Source organism: Mirounga angustirostris, unplaced genomic scaffold (assembly GCF_029215605.1).
Source record: "Mirounga angustirostris isolate CCGP_5_RB_7025 unplaced genomic scaffold, mMirAng1.0.hap1 SCAF_12, whole genome shotgun sequence".
In the NCBI taxonomy this organism is placed as follows: Eukaryota; Metazoa; Chordata; class Mammalia; order Carnivora; family Phocidae; genus Mirounga; species Mirounga angustirostris.
In genome coordinates this window covers 65,615,627-65,629,291 of record NW_026991720.1, presented here as the reverse complement: position 1 = coordinate 65,629,291, position 13,665 = coordinate 65,615,627, and positions in this window count along the sequence as shown.

The window sequence follows — 13,665 nt, the reverse complement described above, 5'->3', positions numbered from 1 at the left end:
TTTATTTTGGTGTAGTCATAGTAGTTTAATTTTGCTTTTGTTTCCCTTGCCAGAGGAGACCTATCTAGAAAAATGTTTCTATGACTGATGTCAAAGAAATTACTGCTTATGTTTTCTTCTAAGAATTTTATGGTTTCAGGTCTCACATTTAGGTCTTTAATCCACTTTGAGTATATTTTTGTGTATGGTGTAAGAAAGTGGTTCAGTTATTATTTTGCATGTAGCTGTCCAATTTTCCCAGCACCATTTGTTGAAGAAACTGTCTTTTTTCTATTGTATATTCTTTTGTTTTCTAAGATTTTATTTATTTGACACAGAGAGAGAGAGAGCACAAGTGGAGGGAGCTGCATGCAGAGGGAAAGGGAGAAGTAGGCTCCCCGGTGAGCAAGGAGCCCAATGTGGGACTTGATCCCAGGACCCTGGAATCATGACCTGAGCCGAAGTTAGATGCTTATCGAACTGAGCCACCCAGGTGTCCCTATTGTATATTCTTGCCTCCTTTGCTATAGATTAATTGACCATAAAAACATGGGTTTATTTCTGGATTCTCTATTTTGTTCCATTGATCTATGTGTCTATTTTTGTGCCAGTACCATACTATTTTGATTACTATAGCTTTGAAGTAAATTTTGAACTCTGGGATTGTGATACCTCCAGCTTTGTTCTTCTTTTTCAAGAATGCTTTGGCTATTTGGGGTCTTTTGTGCTCTCATACACATTTTAGGATTATTTGTTCTAGTTCTGTGAAAAATGTTTGTTTTGATAGGGATATTTTGATAGGGATTACATTAAATCTGTGGATTACTTTGGGTAGTGTGGACATTTTAACAATATTGGTTCTTCCAATCCGTGAGCATGGATTATCTTTCCATTTGTTTGTGTCATCTTCAATGTCTTTCATCAGTGTTCTGAATTTATCTGTTAGGCCCATCTGGTCCTATGTGTCATTCAAAGCCCTTGTTTCTTTGTTGATTTTCTGTTTGGATGGTTTATCTATTGATGTAAACGAGGCTTTAAAGTCCCCTACTATTATTGTATTACTATTAATTTCTTCCTTTGTGTCTGTTGATAGTTGCTTTATGTGTTTGGGTGCTCCCATGTTGAATGCATAAATATTTACAATTGTTACATCCTTTTGTTGGATTGTTCTACTTATCTTTATGTAGTGTCCTTCTTTGTCTCTTGTTACAGTCTTTGTTTTAAAGTCTATTTTGTCCAATATGAATTCCTACCCCAGCTTTCTTTCCACTTCCATCTACATGGTAAATGTGTTCCTTCCCCTTCATTTTCAATCTGCATGTGTCTTTAAATCTGAAGTGAGTCTCTCTCGTAGGCAGCACATAGATGGGCTGAGACCTGTATTTTTGAAAGTGGGCAGAATATGGTTAAAGTATGAGGAAGCACTGCAGTAATATGAAAAAACACATGGAAACAAGAGTTCCACAAGTGGACCGTTAACAAACTTCCTTTAATATGTTAAAGTTCTGCATTGACAAATAACTCTCAAGTGACAATGAGGTGAACAGGTTAGGCCAAGTTGTGTCTGATCTGGTGTGAGTGAAGGGCCCCACCTTTCTTTAAGACCCTTGACACAAATTGCTTATCAATCACCTGCTTTCCCTCCAAACCCTTTTCAGCCTAGTATTCAAGGCATTAGCTACCAACTGGTCAACATTCATCTGTTGGCCATTTTTCACTTCACCACTGATTTGGAAAGTTACTCATAAACTATTTAAAATCATAAATCTTTAAAAAAAAAAACCTAAGGGATACCTGGGTGGCTCAGTTAGTTAAATGTCCAACTCTTGATCTCAGCTCAGGTCTTGAACTCAGCTCAGGTCTTGATCTCAGGGTAATGAGTTCAAGCCCCTCGTCAAGCTCCATGCTGGGCATGGAGTGTATTTAAAAAAAAAAAAATTATTTTTTAAAAAAATTACTCTTTCTTAAAATAAAATGAATTAAAATCATGAATGGTAGACTGGAAGAAAACTACAGGGTCATTCAGGGAGGTGCTCTAACTGTAGTAAAGTTGGAACTAGATCTCAGATCTCTTGAGTGAAGTCTCGTGTTTTCCTGTTTCACAGACAGATGAAATGGACCAGATTAATTCTTCCTTGTTAGTACAATGTATATTATATGAACTTTCAGTGATTTTTTTTAAAGCTAATTATTGTTATAAAAATAATGCAGGCTAATGGTAAAAAAAGAAAAAAAAAGGTAGAGCAAGCATAATGTAAAAGTATTTATCTCAGCCCTTTGCTCCATTATCCCCATTATCTATATGCTATCTTCCAAAATTCCAACTTTTACTTCCCAGGGGAAACTGCTTTTAAAGTTTGTATACACAAGTAGAAATGTGCTTTACATAGACTGCATCTCTTTGTGTCAGTCTGTCAGTCTTTGCCTCTCTGTCTCCGCATGGATAAAATCTATATAAATTCTCTCAAATTGCCTTTTTTAACCTAAAAATATATCTTGCAGACTTTCATTAGCCCATATACACTACTTTTTTTTCTTTAGCTGAATGGTAGGCAATTAAATGCTTATATCCTCCCTTTGATGGAAGTTTAGGGTATTTCCATTTGTTGTTTTTACAAACAATGTCACAGTGAACATCCTTGCCAGTATGTCTTTGGGTATTTCTGAGTAAGCCTATCTGTCAGATAAAGTATAGAAGGGGAATTGTTGAGCCAAAAGCTGTTTGTATTTTACATTTTGATAGTTATTGCCAAATAGCCCTCATATAAACTATTTTCCTAGAAATCATCAGTATAGAAAACTGCTTATTTTCCCCAACATCTTCAATTGCAGGCATTATAAAATTTCTAATTATGACCATCTGGTAGGTGGAAATCTTAAAAATATTTTAATTTATGTATATTAGTTTGAGTGGGGTTAAGCATAGAATTCGTTTGACTATCCAGTATTTATTTATGGTGCACTGCCTGTTCATTTCCATGCTCAAGCTTAATTATGTTTACTTTTGAGAAAGAAATGTTGGAAAGCCCTGAATTGGATACAGTTCTACCCTTACTCATCTTTTCTTATAAAACTTCAAAATTACCTCTGATGCATTTCTCCATTTACAGGATTTTAATGTTTTTCTTCCACATTGATCAGCCCCTTATGCCCTCTCACCCAAAAGAGAAAAATAAAAACCTCCTCTTTCCTTTTATCTTCTTTCAGTTGGAATGGTTCCAGCATTGATCACATTAAAACAATTGTTTCAACCTTTGTCAAGGGATGCATTATGTAATGGTAGAGATCATATTTTGAAGTCAAATAGAGGTGGTGATTTTGACTGTCATCCAGTAGCTATGCAACATTAGCCAAATTAGGAAATACCTCTCAGCTTTAATTTTCTGAGAGGGGGTGGGAGCTTATATATTAAATAAAATAAAGGTGAAACATAGCTCATAAGAAACCTTCAAAAGTGGTATCGTCATTACTGTGAAGAATTTTGTAGGATGTAATATATTTTGCGTAATTTACTTCATTCAAAATAAGAAGCAATATATTCAGTGTTTTTCCTGGTTTAAGTGTTTGTTTGCCGTTAGGATGAGGAGGACTGACAGTACTGCCAGAAGTCTCTGATTGTCTCGTTTCAGAGATGATTTTTGTCATAATGTTGCTTAACATATTGTACTCCATCATCTTGTTCCCACCTAGTGTGGGTTCTTAGTATTCATCTTCTGTCTCAGTGGTTTCCTCTGTAGGTGAAATTATGTGTTTAGGGAGAGCAGAATGTCTCGTTCCCTGTTTTGAAGATACCCCTTTATATACTGTTAGGCCAAAGTGACTGAACTTGGCTGATTTGTTTAGAATGAAACCTATTGGAAATTTTACTGCCTGTTTACTTGAGGGCTAACTATTCAGGAGCAGTTCTCTATTACGAAGACTCTTTCATTTAACTTTTGAATAAGGAGTTTATTCACATGGTTCAGATGGTTTATTTCACCCTCATCCACTATCTTTGAGTTTCCCCCACACTATTCCTACCCTTGTGGAGTTAGAAATATGTCAGAGAGGTAGACAAATTCTAATGAAGTCTGACAGCACACTCAAGGTCTTCTCTTCTCATTATCAGTGATTCTTGGTAGGGTTGTAGGGTTCTGGAAGGGAGGGCATTTCAGAATCTTGCCTGAGAAGCTTCAGCTGTGAAATTTTAATATTTATCAAAGGAAGATTTAAAAAGATTGAGAAACAGTTAAAGGAATAAACTGCCATAGATGGAATAAAATGGTTCCTGGTCTTATATCTTGGAATCTCTATTGCAGTAATCACCCTTGTGTGTGGCCACCTCTTAGAGGTTACTTATATGAAAGTATATCCTGAAGTAGTTTAAATTTGGTACCTTGGCAACTTCTTACCAAAATGCATGGGTGAAAACTAACAGTAATACTTTCATCTGTACTGAATCTAGTAATTACCCATTTTCAGATTGTAACATATTGTCTATAATGGTAACATTATTGCAATTACATGTATAATATATAAATGTAATTACTTATATACTGTTATAAATATCGTTATGCAATGTATATTGTAATATGTTGTGACATATCCAAGCCCTATATGAGTAAAACTCATTTGCATGTCTACATTCTTATATTATGGAAATGAGTAAGTTCATTTCTTAGTAACAAGTTTCCATAGCTCATAAACACTTAAATATGTGTATCTAAAGTTTCTCATCAGCACTTTTGAAGATTTTCCCTAAACAAAGCAACCTTTTTATTTTTCATGAAATCATTTTTCTATTTTAGCATACATTCCTTTTTCATTTTAAAGTCTGTAATCTTCATTATATAACCTGCAGGCTATATGAGTGAGGTAATCCACTCTCCCCTCTGCTGGAAGGGGGAATGTTTTCTTGTGCCACCATGTAATTTGCTTTGCAACAATTATTGCTATTCGTAACCAGATATAGTGATCACAGGACACATGTAGCTAGATTTAGAATCTGTTGAAAACAGGGAAGGCAGTATGACTGTTTCTAAATGTCATTGACTTCATGATTTTAACTCAAATATTTTTAAAGTTCAAATGCGTCAATCCAAATCATTCATTTCTGAAATGTACTTCAGATAAATCCCTCAGTGTTCATTGCAAATGGCTGACTTTATTATTTTATTTCCCCAAATCCCTGCAGTTTCCTAACTTCATTTCCAGTGAGATAATTTATCAGGTGACTTATGTCTAGATCCTATTTTTAAAACTACAGAAGCCAAATGTCATGTATTCCAGGCGGTTTAGGGAGTCATACCTAGTGCATATGGTGCCATATAATCCTTTCCAGTCTTTTGATCAAGAAATCGTCAATGTATATGTAGCTCGTGTCTTTTACCAGTTGTAGATGAAATTTACAAATGTTTCTTTGGCCCCTTTTTTTTCCTTCTTTTTCTTTTTGGCCTGTTCTTCCTTTAAGTACTGAAAGAATTAACTGCGAATCAGATTAAACAGGAAGCATTATTTTTGTTTAAGCTTTCTTAGGTATAGGTTTTGAGTCATATGTACTGATAATGTATATTCTCTGTATTGCTTAAAATGTTATTAAATTTGTATCTCAAATAATTTTAAGTTCTAAGTTAAAAGCTAAAGGAAGAAAAGCAACATAGGATATTTTATTCATCTTGGACTGTTATTTTTAAGTTTTCCTTAAGTAGGGCTAAAGCAGGATATTAGTGCCAGTTTTAGCAGATTAATGTTCCTGTGACATATGACAGTAATCAATTGTCCCATGCTACCTCCACTAGTAACTCAAGTTCACATTTGGAAAAGTCACATTGTATAAATTTATGATGAGAAAACAGGGAGAGGATAGAAGCCTTTGCAGCTGTCTTAAATTCTTTTTTTAGAAACAAGTGAGATAGAAATAAATATCGTATCTCATCCTGAGTTGTTTTTGTGACTTAATCATACTGCTGAGAGTGAAGGAAATTGCTCAGTGGGTCAATTCCTTTAGGTCACCAGGTTCCAAAAGAAAAAGAAGTCTACAAATTCCCCTGGTTTGGAAGCAATGATTTCTAATGCCTAGCTCCTCCCTTGGTCCACAGTATGTTCATCTGGAAAACATTTAGTCATTTCTGAGGAGATTCCAAAATGAGGCGGCCCCTGGTCCACTGTCTGCCTCTCATAAAAGGTCAAATACATAACTAACTAAGGCATAACATTTCTGAGCCATATGAAAGAAATAACTGACTCAGTGGGACCCTGATCACTTTTAAAGAATAACTTATCTCTTAAAGATGTATTCTCTCATCAAGCCCAATGTCTGCCCAATACTTAGAGCTTCTCAAAAGCTACAGAAAAATATTAAGATGTTTAAGTGAAATGTGACACTGATTTTGATTTTCTTATGGTTATGCTAAATTTGATACAATTTGACTTTAAATGGTCATTATGTATTAAGTGGAGTTGAGTTAATGAAAGCAAATATTAAGGCATAAATAATATTTAGTTCTTAAATAAATATCTAAGCTAAAAATATTAAAGGGCCTAGCATTTAAATCAGTAATTATTCAATAGAAGAATTTCTCCTTGCTGTTATCTTTCAAGATTTAGAGTGACAAGATACCAAGATCTTTCAATGAAACCATTCATTTAAACCTATTATTATTAAATAAACTATTGGCAGAAGACATGAACAGATACATTATCATAATATTTTATGGTGAGAGATTCTTCGCCAAAATAATTGGCTTATTTTCCTGGGTAGTATTTCAAACTCCTGTGAAAAATGAATAGTCTCTTTAAAACAGAGGCTAATTAAGTCACAATGTCATGTGTGGTCTTGCCAAAACTGTTACACTTACTGCTCATATATTTTCCTTTCTTTCAACTTATGGCACTCACTGAGAACTGTCTCAAATTTTCTCAACTTTGCATCTTAAATAATGCATCATATGAAATCCACAGAGATTGTTGTTCTTGAACTCCCCACCTACAGATATAATCATGTTGAAAAATTTTTTTCATATGTGAAAGCCACTATATTTCAGTCCAGATCTTCAAAAAAAAAAAAGATGAGGAAATGCTACAGAACATAGTGCTCTGCTTCTAGCCTTTTATGTTATGTAAAGAAGAAACAATGGCATGCTAATGACAAATTTAATCTTGGCAGTCAAAATGAATGTATTACACTATAAATTGTTCATAGTGTACACCTCTGGTCTTAATTAGCCATCTCAGATCCTATGCTCTAGGTCAAATGGGGTCATAAAGAACGTAAGTGGCTTACCTCAAACCAACATCACAATTAAAAAGTAACTTAAAACATATGCTTTATTATTATTCTGGATTTAGCATCATCTTCTTAAGGATAACCTGTGGTATCAGGTTATTAATTTTCTTTCAGCAACAGATCAGAATCAAATTCCACGTGAATTATATAAGGGAGGAAACCAAATTGTAGTTTCACCAAATAGAACGTACAGAATTTGGTTGTTCATAATCATGGATTTCTTTGAATCCTTAGGCCAGTTAAATATTAAACAGCTCTGAGCCAGACACCTTTAGAGATTATGCTAAACTGCTACAGATTGAAATTTCAGAGGGTAGGGACATTATTTATATGTATCTTTAGCCCAGGACTTGACACAAAATGTTTATTGAGTATTAATACAGGTTAAAGGAATACCTTAAAAGACAACTTCAGAATTCTGTGAATTTAGTAATTATACTAGTTTATCACTCAAACCATTTAACTCACCCTATGAAGAGATACTTTTAGAGTTGTTTTAATTTTGCCTTTGTCAGATAAGGGAAAAAAGATCATTTGGAGAATATCTGTAAAATGACTATGAAGAAAGCCATTTTGTAGTTTGTCATCCTTCACATTAGATTCTGTGTGATATTCCTTTTAGAACTTAATATTAAGGAAAAGTTTGATTATCATAAAGAATTTAAGGCTATGAAAATTGTATGGCCTATTGTTCCTTCCTTTTCCTAGGTTCCCTGAACACCTGGAGCTAAATTTAACACCTACTAGTATTTCCTGTTGAGTGCGTTTGTAGTTGTTATGTCCTTTTTTGATATGTTTCCCTTTTTATTTTTGTATCCTAAATCTTTATAGAAATAAGTGTGATATATGTTTGTAATATCAGTGTTTTATCTTTTAAAAAAAGATTTGAGAGAGAGAGCTCACATGGGAGCTGGGGGAGGGGTATTGAGAGAGGGGAAGCAGACTCCACACTGAGTGCCGAGGGTGGAAGGTGGGGCTCGACCCCACGACCCAGAGATCAGGACCCCAGCAGAAACCAAGAGTGGGGCACTCAATCGACTGAGCCACCCAGGGACCCCTCAGTATTTTATCCTTAATCCTTATCTTCACTTGTTCATTGAGCTTTGAACATTCTTGATTACTCTTTGAAACGTTTCTACCTTGCCTTTCATGATACTCTTTCAGGGAGTAAATATTAGAGTGCATACTGAGCATCAGGCATCATTGGGGTCCTTCTCCTGACTCAATCATTCTCATGCTGCTGTTCCATAAGTGAATAGTTCCCTTGTGTCATTAGTTATGTGGTTTTCTCACTTTGTATGCTGTCCTTTGATTTAGGAACAGTCCCTTACCTGGAATTCTTGGGGCCAGATGTGCTTCAGAATTCAGAATTTTTGGATTTTAGAAAAAGTCATAGGATGCATCTGCCATTTGATGTTATGTAACACCCTCCCCAGAGGACAGCACCCTCTAATCAAACATACTAATATTTCTGCAGTGAAGCTTGTATTTACAGTAAGTGAGTTAAAGACTACAAGGAGCCTTACTACAATTCTTACTGGTTTGGGTGCCAAATGAATTTTGTCCTAAATTTAGGGAAAAGCTGTGTTTCAAACCATTTTAGATTTTGAAATCGCAGATGAGGGATGGGAAGATCTCTTAAACTCTAAGTATTTTAGGCAGGTTGTCTCTTAAATCTCTGTCTGATCCTACATTTCCAAATACCTTCTTGACATCTTCACTAAAAGGGCCTGTCAACTACTTAAATTTGTATTGAAGTGAACTTTTTGCCTCCTTGCCAACTGACCTTATCCTTGCCTCTTATTCTGTTCAGTTCCTAGCACTGAAGTCCTGTGGAATCTATTATAATATGTTCTGAACTTCTTGTCTTCTGTTCTTTGTCACCTCACCTATTAGGATTTAGGTCTTCGTTAGCTCTCTCCTGGCCTCGTTACTTCTCAAACCAGGCTGGATGGACTAATTTATTCATACGCTATGTTAGGCATTGAGAGATACCAGTAAGACAGGTTTTTTAGCTACAGGTTTTTCACTATAAACCTCTCCTTAGTGGGGAAGACTAACTAGAGGACTGGTTAAATAAACACTTGGCACAGTGGACATTTTGCAATCATTAAAAAGGATGAGATAGTTCTATGTGTCAATTGCCAAGATATATTAAAGGAGAAATGCATGTTGCAGAACAGTATACTGAGGTCCTATAGACATTTATGTAGTCAAAGTTCTGGAAAGTTATCTACCAATCCATAGCAGTGTCTTTGGAGAGACAATGGAACTTTACTTTCTGATTCTTGAAGTGTTTAAATATATATGCAGTAGTCCCCCCCGCCCTTATCCACTTCGTTTTCTGTACTTTCAGTCACCTGCAGTCCAGAAGCAAATGATTCTCCTTTTGATATATCCTCAGGTCAATAGTAGCTGAAGGCTATATCACAGTGCCTATGTTATTCACCTCATTTCATCTCACCACATCATCACAAGAAGGGTGAGTACAGTACAATAAGATATTTTGAAAGAGACCACATTCATGTAACTTTTATTACGGTATATTGTTATAATTGTTCTAATTTATTATTAGTTATTGTTGTTAAACTCTTACAGAGCCTACTTTATAAATTAAACATTTTCATAGGTATGTGTGTATGTATGTATAGGAAAAAACAGTATAGTTAGGGTTTGGTACTATGTGAGGCATCTTCACTGGAGGTCTTGGAACATAGTCCCCATGGATAAGAGTGGGGGACTACTCTGTGTGTGTTTGTGTGTGTACATACAAAATATGTATTTATACTGTATAAATATAATTAATGTAATGTTATATAAATTTATCTGAAAATTAAAAAGACTATGAGCAAGTTAAGTGTGATAAGAGGTATAAAGAAAGGAATATAACGTAAAGTAACTTAACTCTGCTTGCCTGTTAGGGAAGCTTAGAGAATGTTTTTCTTTCTGGACATTCCAGTCAGAGCAAAGAGCAAGTTCAATGGCACCCAGATCTTAGAGGGTCTAGTGTGTTCCAGTAACAGCAGATCAGTACTGGATGGATGGTAGTTTCAAGGGGGAGAAAGATTTGGTCTGAGGTGAGATGTAGTCAGATTGTGAAGGGCAACTACTAATTGGAAATTACCTCATGTAGTCAGTGGGGAACCTGAGGAGGTTCATTATTTTTCAAGTGCACTTTTTATTGGGGAACCTGAGGAGGTTCATTTTTTTTTAAATGCACTTTTTATTGTGGGGGAATTTTAGATTTACAGAAAAGTTGTGAGATAGTAAAGTTCTTGTGTAACCCCTCCCCCAGAGTTTGTCTCCCTTTATGCTCTCTTTCCTTATCATGGTACATTTGTCAAAACTAAGAAACCAACCCTGGTATATTACTGTAAACTCCAGCCTTTATTCAGATTTCACCAGTTTTTCCTTTGTCTTTTTCTGTTCCAGGAGCCAATCCAGGCTTAGTCTTCTCTGTGAGTTTCTCTTTTCTTGTTTCTCATGACCTTGACAGTTTTGACGGGTGATCAGACAGTTTGTAGAATATCCTTCAATTTGGGTCTGATATTTTCTCATGATTAGCTGGTGTTAAGGGTTTTTGAAAAAATACCAGAGTGGCGAAGAACCTTTCTTACCACATTAGAGGGCTCATGATCTCTGCCTGTCATCACTGCTCATACTAACCTTGATCACTTCATTAAGGTAGCAGTGGCCAGGTTTCCCAACTGTAAGCTTCCCAGGAAGTTTTCCCCTTTCCAGCCTTCTCTTTTCTGTGAACTTTATAGTATGATGGTTAGAACTGATGTTAAATGCAGCTGTATTGGCTGGGAAGACCAGAGAGCCGGGAAACTGGAAGGCCATTTACAGTTAGGGCTGTTGTAATAGTTCAAGTGGGTGTGTCAGCTGTCTGAATTTGCAGGGCCAGTGGCAGTGAAAAGGACTGGAGATACTCAAGCTTTTCTGGGCAATGGGGTGGCTTATGGTAGCTTTAGAGGAAAAAGACCAAATCAGAACCACAATGAGATACCACTTCACACCCAGTGGGCTGGCAGAATCAAAAAGTCAGATTATAAGTGTTGGTGAGGATGTGGAGAAATTAGAATCCTTAAACACTGCTGCTAGGAATGTAAAATGGTACAGCCACTTAGGAAACGTTTGGCAGTTCTTCAAAAACTTAAGCACATTTACCATTTGGTCCAGCAGTTCCACTTATAGGTATATATCCAAGAGAAATAAAAAATATGTACACACAAAAACTTAACACACAAATGCTCATAATAGCATTATTCATTATATCCAAATGGTGGAAACCACCCAAATTTCCAAATGATGAATGGATAAAAAGTGGTATATCTGTACAGTGGAATATTTGGCCATAAAAAGGTTGATGAAGCACTGATATATGTTACAAACAGATGAATCTTGAAAACATGCTAAGTGAAAGAAGTCAGTCACAAAAGATCACATATAATTCCATTTCTTTGAAATGTCCAGAATAGGCAAATCTGTAGACAGAAGGTAGATCAGCGGTTTCTTGGGGTTAGGGGGTGGTTGTGGTGGTGGAGGGATTGGGCCATGATAGGTAAAAGGTACAGGGTTTCTTTGGGGTGATGAATGTGTTCTAAAATTGATTATAATGATAGTATACAACCCTGAATATACCTAATAGCAACTGAATTGTACAGTTGAAATAGGTGAATCATATATGTGAATTATATCCTGATAAAATTATTACCAAATCAGGGAACACATGGGGGGCTGCACACATTCAAGCTACACTCGTTGAAGCTAAAGTGTTGGTGGGATATCCAGGTGCAGACGTTGAGCAGCTCAGAAGTGAGGTTGGGACTGGAGATATGGCACCATAAATAATTAGTAGAAAGGATTCACTTGATGGAAAGCAAGATATCCTATTCATTTAGTCCAATTTATTAAACATCGTAGTTCAAGGGAATGTTTTAAGCAGGACATCTTTAACATTTTAATAGCACAGAATTGTCGGAGGTTAACACAACTGAGGACGGACTCCTTCTCTGGCTTCAAGACAACACTGTTGAGACTGGCTGATGTTCCTCCTAAACCTAAATCTCAACTATAATGGTCTTTACTTTGTATGTTTTACCGTAAGTGGCTATGGCAATGTTCCTTAAGTAATTTGTAGAATGTTTTGGGATAAAAGTTGAAATTGAGGATATTATCTATTTCAAATTTTGTACACCCAACATGGGGCTTGAACTTACAACCCCAAGATCAAGAATCACATGCTCTATCAACTGAACCAGCCAGGTGTCCATAAAATAAATATTTTTGTTATAATTTATAATCTAAATGGATTTGGAATTAGTTTATTTCCTAACTGAAGAGAATGAGTTAAGTCATAAAACTCGACTGGCCATTAAGTCACCAGTTATTCTGCTTTACTCTCTATCCTACACTTGTCACATCCCTACCTGCCCATCCCCAGCGTTACTTAGTGGTATGAAGTACAAGTACAGGAATTTCATACTAAGAATGACAGTTAAAAGGAAGAAAAAAAGGGTGCCTGGGTGGCTCAGTTGGTTAAGTGACTGCCTTCAGCTCAGGTCATGATCCTGGAGTCCCGGGGTCGAGTCCCGCATCGGGCTCCCTGCTCGGCAGGGAGTCTGCTTCTCCCTCTGCCCCTCACCCCTCTCATGCTCTTTTTCTCATTCTCTCTCTCTCAAATAAATAAATGAAATCTTTAAAAAAGAAAAAAAATCCAATGATTTCATCAACTGTTCTAATGATTAGATATCCCTTATTTAGCATTAGTAAATGTGGTTTCAAAATCCTGAGAAAGAGGTCCTGTGATGATTATTTTATATGTCAACTTGACTGAGCTAAGGGAAGGAAGCCCAGATATCCAGTAAAACATTATTTCTGGGTGTGTCTGTGAGGGAATTTCCAGAAGAGATTCGTGTCTGAATCAGTAGGCCCCTACCAAAGAGGTGGGTATCATCCAATATGTTGAAAGCCCAAACAGAACAAAAAGGTGGAGGAATTTGCTCTCTTCCAGATCTGGGAGGTCCACCTCCTCCAGTTGTCAGACATTGGAGCTCCTGGTTCTTGGGCCTTCAGACTCTGGGATTTACAGCAGTGGCCTCCCAGTCTTCAGGTCTTCAACCTTGGACTACAAGTTACATCAGCTCCCCTGATTCTCAGACCTTGAGACTCGAACTGTATTATCGCACCGATTTTCCTGGTTCTCTGGCTTAGAGAGGAGTGATCCTGGGGACTCCTTGGCTTCCATAACCACATAAGCCAATTCCTGTAACAAAATCTTACATATAGTTCTGCTATATATGGTTCTTTTGGTTCTGATTCTCTGGAGAATTCTAATATAGGTACTCACAAATTATAAAAGATAAAGGATTCTGTTTGCTTTTTTAATCATTTTTTTCAGAGTGTCAAGGAAATAATTA